Here is a 17,426-nt window from a genome sequence, read left to right as displayed (position 1 = left end):
AACTTGGTAAGTAGAAAACGCACCAATGAACTGTGCGATCTGGCGGAGGAAATTTCCAGGCAGTGTTGAAAGTGCCACCTGGCCTCTTCCAGCTGCCTACAATAAAATGAGGGAGTTATAAAGATAAGCTAAAGAACAAACAATTAATTATAAAGGTGACAGGACTTGCTGAGTCTGAAAACAAAATGGCTTCTCGTTCCCAGATGGCAAACAAATCTAAAATTAAGAGGTGGCTTCTGGATCTGGTTCCAGTAAAAATGGAGCAAGCAGATTCCATAGTCTCTCTCCCACTGGTTACATCTAAAAACACTAAACAGAACATGAAAGGTAATAATACTGGGAGAACTCTGAAAGGTAATAATACTGGGAGGGTTGGGGAGGGAAATCAAAACTCCAAAGGCCAATAAGGTGGTGAGAAGTTTGGGGTGTTTTTTCTTCCCCAACTCTTGGCATAAACTCACAACTTGAAACTTGGAACAGCTTAAGTTGCAAAGACAGGAAAATATCTCAGAGAAACCCTTTCTTTCTGATCAAAAGAATAGGGAGGGTAGGGTGCCCAGGTGGCTGAGTCCGTTGAGGATCTGACTCCTGATTTTGGCTCAGGTCATGATCTCAGGGTTTTGAGATGGAGCCCCTCATAGGGCTCCTTACTCAGCAGGGACTCTGCTTAGGATTCTCTCCCTCTGCTCCTCACCCCTCTCTCCCATGGGCTCTCGCTCTCAAAAAGAAAGAGAGAGAGAGAATAGAAAGGGGAGTCCCTTCATAAAAGACAGTCATTAGGGAAATTCTCAATTTTATTTCTTTCTGACCTGTCCTGATTCCATAAAGCATTGAGACTTAGGGGTCTTGGGGAGGGGATGAGTGTATTTTGCTTGTGGGAGGGGTGTGAGTCATTGGGGCCAGAGGGTAGACTATAGCTCACTATATCACCTAAAGACGACCATAAGAGTATCTCCTGTCCCACCTACTCTTCTGAAAATGCGATCTTATCATCTCTGCTAAGAGATGAAGTCTGTATCTCTTCCCCTTTGAATCTGTGTGAAGCTTTGTGACTACCTCATGCAAAAGTGATACTAATGGAACTTCCAAGGCTCGATCATAAAAGGCGATGCAGTTAGCTCCTGGCTTATTCTTTGGACATGTGTTTTTGGAGGCCAGCTGCCATGCTGTGTAGAAGCCCACAGTACATGGGGAAGCCAGGCATGAGTGTTTCCCCGCGGCCCCAGCTGAAATCCCTGCTGACTGGAAGCGATAACCTTGGATTCCAACCCCAGCCACCCCCAGATTTCAACCCAGCAAGAACAGCCTACCAAAGCCAAATCAACGCCTACAATTATAAGAGATAATAATAATAAACATTTATTGTTGTATTATGCCACTGAAGTTGGGGTGGTTTGTTACATGGCGATAGGTCACTAGAATGGGAACCATAAAAACAGCTGTTCTAATTTCTTGCTCAATAGCTCTTTGGAATTTCTCCATATCTATTCTCCTACCTCCCACCTGGAACAGCCAGCCCTGCATATTGATTGCCAAAGCGTTCCCACCTTGTTGTTCTCACATTGTGGTTTACACTTCTCATCTTGATCCTTATTGACTGGGAAACCCTGCAGCCCAGACACCTACACTAGGAATTGCCTCTAAGATCCATCCTCAAGCTTTGCCCTTCAGATGTGGGACCAGCAGAGCAGGAAGGAGGACCTTTCATGACTTGGGGATCATAAGTGTAGAGAGAAGCTTAGTAGCCCCTTGTGAAAGTGAGAGTGAGTAACGGGTATAATTATTGTAATTATCACACTACAGAAATCTAGAGAAATGTTGTCAAAAATACAGAGTAAGTCCTAAAGGGAAGAAAGAAAAAATCAGGAGAGAAAAGAGGAAATGAAAGGGACATGTCAAGAACATGAGAAAAATAGACACAGGCTTCTGAGAAATAGAGGGGAAGAGATACAATCAGGAGGTAAGAAATGGAAAATGAGGGCAGAAACCCAGGACCAGTGCCTAATGCTTGAGAGGTAACCTAAAAGATCTGCTGAGTCATACACACGTGTGTGGAGCTCCGAGACAGCCATGGCGTTGTGCAAGGAATGCGCTAGCACTCTACCATATGTAATCTATACTTCATCGAGAAAGTGAACAAGAAGAAAGAAAGAAAGAAAAAAAGCCCTAACTGGACTAATGTATACCTATCTTCTGCCTCTGCTGTCAGAACAGTAACATTCAAGTCAGTTATATATCTAATAATAATGCAAAACTATGAGCTTTGGAGATGACGCCTAAAATTTTGAGGGTCTTAAAGGAAGAGATCTGACAAGGATCACTCTGCTTTCAACGGTGCCTACAACGTTGACAGAGCATACTGAAGGATGGGCGTTGGCTTCCCGACATCTGATGGGATGTTAATCATTTAAGGAACAAAGTGTGCTCTACCATTAAATAAATTATGCTGTAAGAAGATGAGAGCCATGACAGAGGTCAAGAAAAGCAATAACAAAATAAGCGATATGGTAGAAAGCAAGAGTCTATAGAACATGGCTCCACTTTACTGAAGGACCCCAAACCAAAGAAGCATGTTCTTTCCTCCCTATAGCCCTGAATGAGAAAAAAATTATCCTATGAATCTGAGACAGAGAAGGTAAAATAATCTGGCTTTACTTCTCATAGCACCCTGGTTTGAAAGGGCATTTGATGGGACATAGCCAGGGTGCTTGAGCAAATGCGACACAGGTGGGCCAAACTATTGAATCCCTCATCCCTGGGAGAGGCCATGTGCAGCCCCATGCATTTGCCCCTGCATGCAATACACAAATATTATCTATCATTATTATTTTCTATGTGTCTCCAGTGAGGTAGAGAAAACAGAGTTATAGTTGAGTTGATCATTTATTGGCAAGACCTTCTTGTAAGTAACAAGTCTGTGCGTAATCTACCCTGATTCCATCCTGGTTAAGGAGAAGGGAAATCCACTTCAAACTACTTTACTATCTGCTTGGAACCCTTTCTCCAATCTGGGCTTTACACCCAAATTTATGTGGGGAGAAGTAGACTAAGGTAGGGGAAGGGTAATGGAGTTTACTGACCAGCTAAGTGACCTTGGGAAAATTACAAATATCATCTAATGAAATCCCTTCACTGTATCCATGAGGAGCCCAGAATGAGGTTAAATGGTTTGAAAGATCAAAGCTATGGGTAGGGGTAACACCAAGAATACAACCCCTATTCTCTCCAGTGCCAGTATGAGGCTGCCCCCGCACTTGAACCAGACTCCTGCCCTGCCTGCCATGAGTAAATTACTCATTTAAAGAAAAAAAGAAAAAACCCACCATGTCACATAGGGAAATCAGCAGGACTATGGTCCAAGAGGACTGGCTGGCCACCAGGCAGGAAGTTCATAATGGGCGAAGGGCCTTGACCTACTCCTCACATTTAAAGATCAGAGTTCTGCTTTGTTGATCCAGAAACCCCAGAACTCGTTGCATCATGGGAGGACAGACTCATACCTGCTGTCCCCAAAGACCTGAAATACAAACCAGTGTATTCCTTGATAAGGGGGACTAGGTCCTCCCAAGGACTATTTCTGCCATCTTCAGTCACTCCTTCTGGTTATCCAGGTCCCTTAGGGGCTAAGCTGAGGAGCACGAAATCAGAGCACCCCAGCCTCCATGAGACCTGACAAAAATCTTGCTCATAATAGGGTATCTATGACTACTGCTTCTTCCTCCACGCCCATCCCACCTGCTGTTGAATTCGGCTGTCTGGCTCCTCGCCTGAGAGGGCGTTGGCCATCCCACTCCTAGAAACACTCGTCCTTCCCTATGTAGAGCAAACACAATTGATTCCTGGTCCTCTGTGAGAATAATGACGTTCAGTCTCAGATAGGCTTCTATAGATGTCCTGATATAACACAATGATTAGTGGGGGTCATCTCTATTTCCTTAGTCAATAATTGACTGACTATCCTTAGTCTAACTTCCCTCACTATCTTTTGATACGTTCTCACTTAGTCCCAGAGGTGAACTTTATCTCAAAGCTGTGCCTTCTTGTTGCCGCATGCACTGACTACAGATGTTTCTAGAAGCAATGCCTAGTGACTAGTTCGGGAGCCACCCAATGAATTCTCACTGACCCGATTTTGGGAAATCAGGAAGGTTAACACACATTAGAGTTGCTCACTTGGGATTATTTTCCCACCGAGTGGCACAGAGGGGCTGATTTTGTGTCACTGAAGTACCCTTTAGTGTGACTTCTCCACATACCCCTCCCTTGGTCCACTTTCCATTTGTTTTCTTCTTTTTGAATCTTTGGCCTCCTTTGCTCCTGCATATTTGTAGCATGGCACAACCATGAGCTGCACTGACCAACCGCCTCACTTCCTCTGGAGAGAAGCAGAGATGAAATCCTGGCCTTCGGTGCTCCACTGCCAATTCTCAGCCAGGAGGCTACTTGGGGGGCCTCAATTTCCTCAACTGCAAAATGGTGACAGTCCCTTTTGTCACCTGTCTTCTTCCCAGGATTGTTGCGAAATTCAAATAAGATAATATAGCTAAAAATAGTAGGAGAGGCTTGGCAAGCCACACAAATGTAAGGAAAACATGCAGTCATTTGCAACACAAATAATTAGGCATTCATGTTCATTCATTTAAATGTGGCTTTGTTCCTTTCCTGTATCTAATTAAATCAAGAGAAATGTCAGGTGTAAGATTCTAAGGGAACAGGATTATATTCTTCCAGGACAAGAGAAATATGCCCTCAAGTGCCTTGGAAATAGAATCAACTTGGTTTTCTGTGCTTTCGGATTAAAGCCCTATCTGGAATCCTTATGGCTTTTTATCTTTCCCAACCATTTTGATGCTAATGTAGGAAAGTTCAGCAGGGATGAATATTCTAAATATATATTACTTTGTTTAATGAGTATCTTCATTAATAGTTATGGTTCATCATGTGACTGGCTTTTTTCAAAAGCAAGAGTAGGCGGATAGCAAGCCAACCCTTGTGCTTGCTTGGAGAAGAAAATTCGGAGACCCAAATAAGTAAATTTAATTAGAGATTTCACATGGAATGATTGCGGGATGCAGGCAAATTTCACCCTGCCTTACAGTAGGAGGGCTTTGTCCTGGTGCATAGCGTTTCCAAGGCCCTTGCTCCTCGGAGCCCTTTTCCCCTGCCGCATACAGGCTTTTGCAGCTGCTGTAAGGTGTAGAGATTTCATTTGAAACGCGGAATATTCTCCAGCTTCTGTAATAACCTGCAGCTGTTTGACCACTGGCCGCAAGAGGTTGAATGTTGTGCATTGTCCCCGGAGCTACTTCAAAACCAAAGCAAAATATTTTCCACTTCCGAGAACCAGTGAAGGGCCACCTATTAGTGGAATTTAAAATATTTCTCCAATTAAGCCCCAGACCTATAGAGTCAGTTTTGAATGTGAGAAGAAAGGGACAAGGAGTTAGTCGAGTTGCTCTAAAGAAGGCTGTTCTTGAGATGAAAAAGCTCGCTGTTTGGAGCAGCCTTCAGCCCTCCTTCTGAATAAGGAAACACCTGCGTGCAGGGGAAATACAAAACCCTCATTCCCTCCAGGCGAAATGAAAGGGAAAAGTTTGTGGATTTTTCTGGGCTGTTGTTGAATGCTCAACACCTGTAAGTGAATGCCTAACTAACAAGTAGTGTGCACCGAGGACAGACAATAAGCTGTTGGTTGAATTAGTAATTAGTGAAAACTGTAACTTTAGGGAGGATTTCCTTTATAAAATTTCTTCCAACCGAGTTCAAGTTTTTCCTTCAAATTCTAAAAATACGTGATTGCGAGATGCCTGGGTGGCTCAGTCGGTTAAGAGTCTGCCTTCCACTCAGGTCATAATCCTAGGGTTTTAGGATTGAGTCCCACATCAGACTACTTGGTCAGCAGGGAGCCTGCTTCTCCCTTGGCTGCTGCTCCCACTGCTTGTCCGCTCGCTCGCTCTCTCTCTCTCTCACTCTGACAAATAAATAAATAGATAAATACATATATAAATAAAAAAAAATAAATAAAATAAGACAAAAATACATGGTTGCAAGGTTGTAACACCACTCTGGGAGGGACACCCACAGATTGGGGAAGGGTGTATGTTCCTGGCAAGCTAGATTAGTTGAACCAACCCTGACTTGGCAAACTAGATTAGTGGAACCAAGGGGATGACAGCAATCTCAGCAGATATCACTTATACCCTGTGTCCTTTTCTATCAATGCATTTCCATTCCAGCGGCCATTAGACCCTGGATTATTGCTAGGCTAACACTTGTTTTTCTTTTCAAATTGTTTGGGATTGACCACACTGGAGCTGGTCACATTCCAAATACTTACACCAGATATCTTTAACAAGAAGTGTAAACCAATGGTATTTAGTTGTGTTTTGGAGGAATATTTGAGTGACGGTTAGAGATTCTAGGATTAGAAAAAAGACACAATGGGCATGACTGTCATGGTCTCCTATTGCCTCTTCAAAGCCACCCTCTTGTTTTTGTTTCTGCCATGTAGATAGACCAGAAACAAAATGTCAAGGTTTTATTTTGGTCACTGGGCTGTCACATGTATCAATTTGATTTTTCTCCTCCTAGATGAGACCCAGGTGGCAAGAGGTGACTTTCAGAAAAATATTTACTTTCCACTGAAGAAAGATGTCCTTGACAAAGGTGACTTTGGGGGCTGGGATGCATGGTTGTGCACAAAGATTTGGTGCACAGAGATGCTACAGCTGACTCCTTCTCTTTCTTTGTCCCAACTCTGAGGATCTTATTCAGAAGAAGAAACCCTGGGATTTCTTGTACTGTAAAGTTCACAGGAAACTAGATATGGGCCTGATAAAACCAGCCTTGTTGGGTTTTCTCATCAGAGTGTTAGCTAGTATCTATCTATGTTCCTTTAGTGCCAAGCAGCCTAGACCCAGAACTAGAAGAGCCCGCGGAGTTCCCCAGAGGTAGACACTGGGATCCCAAGAACAAATATCTTAACTCAGCACTATGACTTGGATGCATGCGTACCGTGTCTTCAAATAACTGCATTTGCCCAAGAGCTGAAGGGCCTTTTATAGTAGAGTCCTTCAACCATAAACGGAGTGACGATTTGCGATCCTCGTATGGTACACAAAAAGGACACAGAAAAGAAGGAGAGAAATGAAGCAGGAAAACAAAAGAACATTTCTCCATCTACTCCCCTGCTCTTTACCGAGCGTCAGAGCTCCACTAGGATCACAGCATGCTTCAGGGAGCTATGAAATCCTGGAGTCTCTTGGGACAACTCCTATTTGAAGAGGCCCATGTTATGCTGAATGGGGGATCCAACCTGGAAAGGCTTGCTTTTCTTCTCTCTGCATCTCTGACATGTCTGAGCTGCTTTCTAGTGCGATCACTATGGCACACAGGGAGCCTAACCACGTTGCTATGCCTCTTTCTTCTGCTTCTTTCTATTGCAAACTTTTTCCTTCTAACACATTTGAGGGCGTGGTATGTAAACGTACATGTGAATTTTTTGATGTCGGAATTGAGGAGGAGGAGGAAGCTTTAAGAATGTCCCAGTTTTGCTTATGCGGTATCAGCAGACCCTTCAGGGCACCTCTACCAGAAAAAGTAAGACTCTGTGTATTCCAACCTCTGTCACTTCTGTAGTTCCTGCTTCCGGTCACTCCTGTGAGCTCAGACCGATGACCTGCCCTTAATGACGGTCCTTGAGTGAAACTGAGACACTTAGGTACAGTTTTTGAACGTGCACTTTCCTATTCAGGACTTCCCAACTCATTCCTGTCCCACCTCTTTTGGGGGAGTACGGATAGATTCACCTGCTAAAAAGGCAAGGCAAGTGCCCCCAGCTGGCCAGGCTGAGCTGTTTCTGAAATTCAGAACGGCTATGACTCATGCCTCCTACAGTCCGTTAACTTCTCACTCTGACTCCTACAAACCCACTTATTTTCAAATTTGCTCAATAACTATGACATTCAAAGGCAACCTGTCCATGCACAAGGTACTGAGAAAACACGCAGTGAGACCTGAGGGGGCACAGAAGAAATGCTGACCGCAGAGGGAAGACTTTTTTTTTTCTTGGATGCTGGGTGGTAAGACATAGTTACAAATGGGATTCAGCAGCAAGTTTTAGGACATGCACCATCCTGCCCAGTTAAGGGAATGCAGTCATCCTAACTGGTGATTTTCAGGAAGTCACTCCAGATTTTAATTGAATTTACAGGCTCCTACGGGATTAAGAACAGAAGGCTTTGTGCCCAAGGCAGACTGAGCTGGTTAACAATGAGTTGAAATGGTTTTTGGCCATAAAGTTGTGATGCTCAAACTTATTCTCCCTGTGAACACTTCTGGGACCTGTGGCCAATGTCACAAGAGGAATGTTTTTAAAAAATGTTTTTCCAGAGAAGGTTCTGGTCTTTTCCTGCATGGGTCCAACTGCCAGTGCAATTAAAAAAAAAAAAATTCAATGAATGCATAAAGCAGAATTGCAGCTGCATTTAAGAGAACATTGGGAGAAGAAATGACAAAAAGAAACCATCAGTTTGGTGCAAAGTCTCCAAGTAGCAAGTAGCACCAATTTGTCCCATCCTTCCATTTGACTCCATGAATTTAAAGGGGTCTTAGCTGCCTATACGTGGTCAGTGTCCAGGGATTCCAGGAGCCTATAATACTTTGCAAAGAGGAAATATTCAGCAGATTCATTCAGCGAGTATTTGTTGAGTGCCTACTGTGTTTCAGCACAGAGACACAATGAGTTACGATCACAATAGCTGGTGTGGGAATCAGCGCCCCAAAATTGAACCCCTGGACTATTAGTGGGAACCCCAAAGATACATATTCAGCATGAGTCCAAATTAAAAATACAACTCGTTTTCTGTGTTATGAATTTTTTTTTAATTTCTTTGCTTTGAAATGAGATCCACACAGACTATAACCTTTCACTTTCACTGAGGTCTGGATGCCTATACGCAACTCTCAGAGGAAGGCTCACCGAGATGTCTGTCAGAGCGGCTCTGTAATCACCTTTAAACCTAAACTCATTTTCTGCCCTCCACATCTGTAGGTCAGCTGATGGCAGTCAATTGCCCGAATCCAAGCCTTACCTCCTTCTACTCTTTCACTTGCAAGATCTGATTAGTCGTCCCATCACATCACTTTAATGCTTTAAGCACTATTCAAAAAATATGTGATCTCTTCTGTAGATATAGTACTGGGCATTCGTAGATGGGAACTATCATCATCCCATTTTACAGATGAGCAAATAGGACTACAGAGGTAAAGTAACTTGCCTAAGTTCACACACTAATAAACAGTAAAGCCAATATTCACGCAAGTTTCTCCAATTCCAAAGACCAGGGGTTATAAACCCTGCGCCTCTAACTTAACAGTCACTGCCCTGGTTTAAGCTTTGTCCCTCCCTCTGTCCTCTTATTATCTCTCTGCCCTTACTCTTTTCTTTCCTTTGTTCATTTTTTACCTTTATTTTATTATTTACAGTCAAATGTATAAAGGTATAATATGTGAAAATGAAATTCACCCCTTTCCAGTACAGTTTGATGAGTTTTAACAACTTGTATGGTTGTTTCCAGCACCCCAAAGAGTTCTTCTTGGACTTTTAACAGTCAAGCCCTTTCTCTGGTTCCAGACCTTGATGATTATTAGTCTGATTCTTCCCTCTGTCATTTTGCCTTTTAAAGAATATAACGTAAATGGAATAATATAGTGTATAACCTTTAGCATCTGGCGACCTTCACTTAACATAAAGCTTTTGATTTCATCCATGCTGTTGTGGGTATGAATAGTTTGGTCCTTTTAATGGCTGAGTATTTTCCTTTGCATGGATGGACCACTGTTTGCTTAGCCATTTCCCAGATAAAGGACATGTGAATTGTTTCTAGTTTGGGACTACTATGACTAAGCTTCTAGAAATATTTGCATGTAGGTCTCTGTATAAATATATGTCTTCCTTTCTCTTGGTTCAATAAATATATAGGAATGGGGTTATGGGTCAAAAAGAAAATGTTTGTGTGTGTTTGAGTTTCTAAGAATATCTCACACTGTTTTCAAAAAAGGCTATATAATCTTGCATACCAACCAACAATGAATGAGAGTTAAATTTGCCCTCCATCCTTACCAGCACTTAGCATTGCCAGTCTTCTAAATTTTAGCCATGCTAGTATGTATATAGTGGTATCTCATTATGATTTCTATTTGCATTTCCTTAATGAATAGTGACATTGAAAATCTACTTAATGTACTTATATCCTATCCATTTGTCTTCTTTAGTGAAGTATCTGCCAATCTTTATCTCATTTTTTTTTAAACTGGGTAGTTTGTCTTTTGATTATTGAGTTTTGAGAGTTTTATATTTTATGTATAATTTATTAGATACATATTTGCAAATATTTTCTCCAAATGTATGATTTGACTTGTCATTTTCTTCACAGTGTCTTTCAAAAACACTTAATTCTGATTAGCTCCCAGTTCTGATTAGTACAATTTATTCATTTATTTTCTTTTATGATTCCTGCTTTTTTTTTCTTACTAAGAAATCTTTGCCTAAGCCAGGGTCACAGAAATTTTCTCCTACATTTTCTTCTGGATGTTTTATAGCTTTACCTCTTATATTTAGGACTCTGATCTATTTTTGAGTTAACTTGCATATGATGCAAGGAAAGGGCCAAGGTTTATTTCTTTGCCTATGGATGTCCAATAGTTTGAACACCATTTTTGAAAAGACCACGCTTTTCCCATTAAATCATTTTAGTACCCTTATCAAAATCAATCAACCATATATGTATAGGTCTATTTCAGGTCTCTTTACTCTGTTCCACTGATCTATACCTTATTTTTATGCCAGCACCATATTGTCTTATATACTGTAATTTACAGTAAGTCTCCATCAGGTAGTATGATTCTCCATTTCTAAATTATTTTGGCTAGTCTAGGTATTTTGCATCTGATACAAAATCAGCCTGTTGATTTTGACAAATAGCTTGCTGAAATTTTTTTATTTGGATTGTATTGATCTATTGGTCAATTTAGACAGAATTGGCATCTTAACAATACTGAGTTTTCTAATCCATGAACATTATTTAAGCCTTCCTTAATCTCAGCAACATTTTGTAGCTTTTTGTGTATGTCTTAATTTTTTCTTAAATTTATTTCAAGTATTTCATTTATTAAAAGCATGGGAAATGATTTTTCTATTTAAATATCCAATTGTTAATAACCTTGCAATCGTGACCTTGATAAACTCACTTATTTATTCTAGAAGATTTTGTAGGTTATTTGGTTTTTTCTATGCAAGTGATCATATAACCTGTGAACAAAGACATTATTTCTTCTTCCTTTCAAACTGATATGCACTTAATATCATTTTCTTTTCTTAGCACACTGGGCAGGATCTGTAATAATTTTGAGCAGAGTGGTCAGATCTGACATCCTTGTTTTGTCCTCGTTTGGGGAAGTAAAACATAAAGACTTTGACTCCTAAGTATTATGTTACCTTCAGGTACCCCTTATCAGATGAAGGAGATTATAATCTATTCATTGTTTCCTGAGAATTTTATTTTATTATAAATTGATGCTAAATGTTATAAAATGTGTTTTCTGGATCTATTCATATTATCATATGGCTTAACCTTTACCATCTGTTGGTAGAATGAATTACATGGATTGATTTTCAGCCATTTAAAGAGCCTCGCAGAGGGCCCTGGAAGAGCATGACTTTATCTTGGGGATCATGGGTTCCCATGTTGGGTGTACAGAGTACTAAAAAATAAATAAATAGATTTTTTAAAAAGAGTCTTGCATTCCTCAGATAAGCCCTATTTAGCCATGATATATTTTATTCCTTTTACATATTGCTGGATTGTATTTCCTGATGTTTTGTTAAGGATCTTTACATCTGTATTGATGAAAAATATTAGTCTCTAGGTTTTATGTCTTTTTCCTATTTTGGTATGAGTGCAATGTTGGACCATTTTCTGGAAAAATTTGTGTGGAATTCATACTATTCCTTTCTTAAACATTCAGTAAAATTCATCACTGAAGTCATCTGATCTGGAATTTTATTGTGGAAATGTTTTAACTATAAGTTCAATTCCTTAAAAGAGGGCTATTCAGGTTATCTGTTTCTTCTTGAATGAACTTTAATAGTGTGTGTGTGTGTGTGTTTTATAAATATGTCCGTTATATTTAACTATCAACATTATTGGCATAAAGATGACCCCAATACTTATTTTTTAGCCTTCTCATATCTGTAGGATTTGTAGTGATGTCCCTCTTTTATTCCCAATATTGTTCATTTGTATGTTGTTGTTCCTCTTCTTTATCAGTTTGGCTAGAGGTTTATCAATTTTATTGATCTTTTCAAAGAAATAGTTTTTTATCTTATTTATTTTCTCTATTTGCCCCCTTATTTTTTTAGCACGTTGATTTCTGTCTTATTTTTATTTTTTATTATTTCTTTTCTTCTGCTTGCTTTGGATTTAATTTTTTCTTGATTTATAGGCTTTATCTTAAGGTGCAAGTTCAGGTTAATAATTTGAGTTCTTTCCAATATAAGCTTTTAATGGTATAAATTCTCCTGTAACTGTATTAAGGAAATTTTATATATATACACCATATCAATCATTCATATTATAATTATGTCATAATTATAATTGATTAAATTATAATATTTCCTCATCTTTGTGATTTCTTCCTTAATGTAAGTTATTTAGACAGGTGTTGATTAGTATTCAAATATTTCAAGTTTTTCTGGATATCTTCCTGTTATTGATTTATAGTTTAATTTTTTGTGATAAGAAAATTTACCTTGTATTAATTTCTGCATTCCATACTTTTCTCCTCAAAGCTACACTCTAAATGAAGAGTATCTCTCTACATTGCCATGGAGTGATCCCCAGAAAACAGTGTGAAAAAAGCAAGGTAGAATTACAACTTATATATGTTTTTTAAATGGAAGGATAAACCACAAAATTAATAAACAAAATGATTCCCTACAGAGTGAATTGAAAGAACCATTTAGAAGGGAATAGTAGAGATTAGATTCTTCAAATATACTTTGTTTTGTATATTTTACTCTAGAAGCATGATTATAATACAAGACTGAATTGGAATAAGAGGGGAAAAGAAACTCTTAAAAAAACAATATGATCACGAAATCATACAGACAAATAAAATGGTTTTTCCACAATGCTTTGTATTTGCTTACAAAAATAAACAAATGGTCCGTTTAAACCTTCTTAAAAGAAGTATTGTGGTTAAACTTGATCAACTAGTTTTTGTCTGGGAGCCAGAGTATAAAGAGGGAAATATAAACCCCAAATCTTAAAGAGGAAATTTTGTAATGAGAAATACCTATTTGCTCATTCTTTTCCTGAGTAAACATTTTAAATTTCTGGTTTTTTATGAAGAAAGTAAATCTAACTATCTTATTCTTCTACTAAAAAAAACCTCAAGGACTCCCCACTGTTTACGTGAACAAGTGTGATACCCATACCCTTGGTAGTATCTGAGATGATTTTAAGTCACCTGTGGACAAGTATTTTCTAAATTTTTAACTATAATGTTCTTACTGTAAAGTGTATTAGAAAAAACTAGCATAACAAGACTGATTTCAGGGACATTACGCTAAGCAAGTTTAAGTTAAAAAGTGAGCTGATGGGAATATCCAACAAATATTACAGAGACAACAGGGATATGGCAAAAGTTGGTAAAGCGTGGGGGGATAAGTTGTTTTGGAATCAGCGGCTAACAAGGTGAAGTTCACGTAGCACACAAGGTCTTCTCTCTCCACCTCCTTTCTTGCCACTTCTTGCCCAGCATTTTATGTATGCGTCAGTAACAAACATGGAATACCAGCGGGTTTCCATCCTCCAAACTGTGTCTTGCCTTCCTATGCCTATCCTTTTCTTCTCGCCTGTCCTCTCAACTCCAAATGAGCCCTTCAGCTTGCGTGCAGACCATACATCTGTACTTCTGTAGCCGCACCTACCCACAGTCTACAGAAATGATGTCTTTGTATGCTTTTAACCCAGAGGATTATGAGCTCCCGAGGGCAAAGATTGTTTTATTCATCCTTGTACCTCCAGTGCTAGCACAGTGGTCATTAACTCAAAATCGTCTTGCATGAAACCTAGAGTCAGCGTGGAATATGCTTAGTCATAAAATGGTAGAGCTTTTATTGAATCCCTCCTGTGTGCAAGGCAGGGTAGCAGACAGTTGGGAGCAAAGAATAAAAATAAATCCCTTTAGGTAGCCTGTAATGATCTCATTTAATCCTCAGAATGCTTTTATGAGTCAGGAATTATTCTCTAGCTTATAGATGAGCAATTTGAGGCTTGGAGTAGTCGCCATCTAGCATAATGGTTAGAAGAACAGATTCTGCCTTCAAAAAGCTTATATATAAGGGGTTCCTGGGTGAGGTTAAGTTGGCTGAGTGTCTGACTCGGTTTTCAGCTCAGGTCATGATCTCAGGGCCCTGGGATCAAGTCCTGCCTCCTGCTCCCCGCTCCTGGCAGGGTCTGCTTGTCTCCTTCTCCATCTGCCCATCCCCCAACCCACGCGCTCACTCTGTCTTCCTAAAATAAATAAATAAATCTTAAAAAAAATAAGCCTATAGTCAAATCCACTTACTGGCTCTGAGTGGGTTACTTAACCTCTCTAAATCTAGGTTTCCTCTTCCGTAAAATGGAATAACAGCAGCAATACCTACTTCTTTGGGTTGTTTTGAGGGTTAAATGAGATAGTGTTAATAAGGCTACCTGAACAGGGTATGTATACATATATTAAGTCTATGTCTATATCACATTTTAAAATGCATGTATACATATATGTATCACAATAATTATAATAATATAGAAGAGACTATTGTATTGCTTCATGGTTTGTCTCAATTAACAGGAGATGTAAATAAATTACATCCACAAGTAATTTAAAAGCAACTCAAATCATTATATCATTCTTTGAAAATGCCAAAGAGGATTTCCTCCATACCACACAATCAAATATCTGTAATATCTTTCTCATCTAGCATGAAACTGCCCAAAGCCCTACTGATCAAAGCATGCGTCTACTTTCCATCTTTTTCTGCCTATGTCTGACCCTCTCCCCACCCCAAAAGAAAACCAAACAAAACTCTCTCTTCAAACACAGCCTGTGCTGGCTTTCTTTTTTTCTTTCTTCTTTTTGTCTCTCTCATTTCCCCTGCCAAATCCATTCTTTCCCCCAAATAACTTTCTGCCCTTTCCACTGTAAATCAATTTGGCTGTGAACCTAAAACAACTCTAAAAAGTAAAGTCTATATTTTTAAAAGTCTTTGGAGCTTTCTTGGTTTATAGGCTGTGTCACAGTTTTCTGGTAGTCTGCATAACACTGACCGAGTTATTCAGTTGAGGAGGAAAATAACAGCTAGCATTTTTTGGACATTTCCCATATGACAAACCCTGTTCTGAGTATTTTATGTATATTATCTCATTTAGGCTGGACCCTCCCCTCCTCTTAATTTTACCTTGATCTGTCAGGTGGGGCCCAGTTATCAAGATGGCAAAGATAGGCTTACCCTCATTGGGTGGGAGAGGAGACCCTATAAATATGTTACCTTTCTTTCCATGTCTCAATAAGTTAACCTCCCCAGTTAAGAGGTTAACTTAATGCTTAGTAATGGAGGAGGTAACATTTCTCTCCAACTCCAAACCCCACAATCTTTGCAAACTCCATGAGGATAAGACACTAGATTACTTAAAGCTGAGCTGTCTCAAAGGATAATAATAGAGTATAGACCAGTGGCTGCCAGAGATTAGTGTGACTACAAAGACATAGCACAGGAAGTTTTGTGTGTTAGTACAGTCGTTCAGTATCCTGATTGTGATGATGGTTACCTAAATTTATACATGTTAAAATTCACAGAATGTATTCCACCGAAAATTCCATTTCAGTCTGTGATAATGATAACGAAAAAGGAGGAGGAGGAGGAGGAGAGGAAGAAGAGGAAGAAGAAGATGAAAAAGCAAAGCTGTTGTACAAAATTTCTCCCATCCAATATGGATAAACTACTGAAATTGACCCCAAAATCAGAAACTAAAAAGTCTAGGCTGTCTTTCCTCTCTAGGAAAACCATACCTAGGGTCAAGTTGTGACTAAGCAAAGGCTCCTTTTTACCTTCCACCTCCTTTTCCGAGCACCCGCCCTCCTTGCCTGACCCTCTCCTGCAGCCCTGCAAGCAGGGGCGCCCATGGGCTCCTGCTGCCCTCCTCCCACGTGCACAGGATCTGCTACTAGTAACATCCGGCCCACTGCCCTGGGATTCCTGTCCTGGGGAGCTCTGTGCCTTTGACAACTATAGCCCTAATCTATGTATCAAAAGTAATTTCTTTGACATGAGGTTCTGCTCTCCGCTGGTTGTCATAGCAGGAAGGGTCTACTGAACCCTTGCTCACCAAAGGGAGGTATTCCTAACCAAGAATGATCGAACGGGATGGAAATGTTAGTCAGGAGTAGACAGACAATGGGCAGATGGGGGGGGCAGGGAAACTTTCACAAGCTCATTCCACTCATTTCTTGTAGGTCCTGCCCATTATGGCCTCAAAATATAAACAGCCCTTCCCAGAAAGATGTTATTCCTTTTTTTTTTCTTTTTAAGGTTTTATTTATTTGACAGACAGAGATCACAAGCAGGCAGAGAGGAAGGGAAGCAGGCTCCCCGCTGAGCAGAGAGACCGATGCGGGGCTCGATCCCAGGACCCTGGGATCATGACCTGAGCCGAAGGCAGAGGCTTTAACCCACTGAGCCACCCAGGTGCCCCAATGTTATTCCTTCTTTAAAAGTCTTCAGAACAGTGGGGGAGGCTGTGTGGGGTGGGGGGCAGAAGTACATGGGAACTCTGTACCTTCTGCTCAATTTTGCTGTAAAAGTGAAAATGCTCTTAAAAAAATGATGTCTATAAAAAAAAGAAGTCTTCAGAGCCTTTTCAGTATGTATGCTATATGGCAATTCTTCAGCTAGTCTGGGAAAAATGGACTTTATTACTCAGTAGAGTAATAATAAAATAGAAACAGCTAGAATTTTCTGAACAGTTAACCTATGACGTTCTGTTCTAAGTGTTTCGCATATGGGTTCTCATTTAATTTCCTAACAATCCCAAGATGTAGGTGCTATTATTGTCTCAATTTTACAGGTGAGGGAATTGAGGCAAAAGGCCAGAGCCAGGTGACCTCTTATGACAGACATGGGGGTATGCCACCCGGAGGCCTGGTCCTGGGGCTCCCCTGTGGTGGGGGTAGAGCAGAACAGCCAGCCCCTTGCCCTGTGCTCCCCAGGGCTGGTCACAGATGCAGATCATGCCTGGCCCGAGATCCTGCCCTTCCTGGCAACACAAGTGAGGTTCCATCCAAGGTCGGTGTGGAAAGGTCGGGCCATTTCAGCTCAG

At 40.3% G+C, this 17,426-nt stretch overlaps 1 long non-coding RNA gene across 1 annotated transcript in view; it reads left to right on the top strand.

The window, feature by feature from the left end:
- Positions 1–17,426, top strand: part of LOC309855458 — a 265,355-nt gene that overhangs the window by 60,714 nt on the left and 187,215 nt on the right. The window lies entirely within an intron of this gene.

The sequence above is a fragment of the Mustela nivalis genome (assembly GCF_964662115.1).
Source record: "Mustela nivalis genome assembly, chromosome: 20".
In the NCBI taxonomy this organism is placed as follows: Eukaryota; Metazoa; Chordata; class Mammalia; order Carnivora; family Mustelidae; genus Mustela; species Mustela nivalis.
Note: the sequence above shows the minus strand (reverse complement) of the source record. Positions and strands in the feature narration are given on the sequence as shown.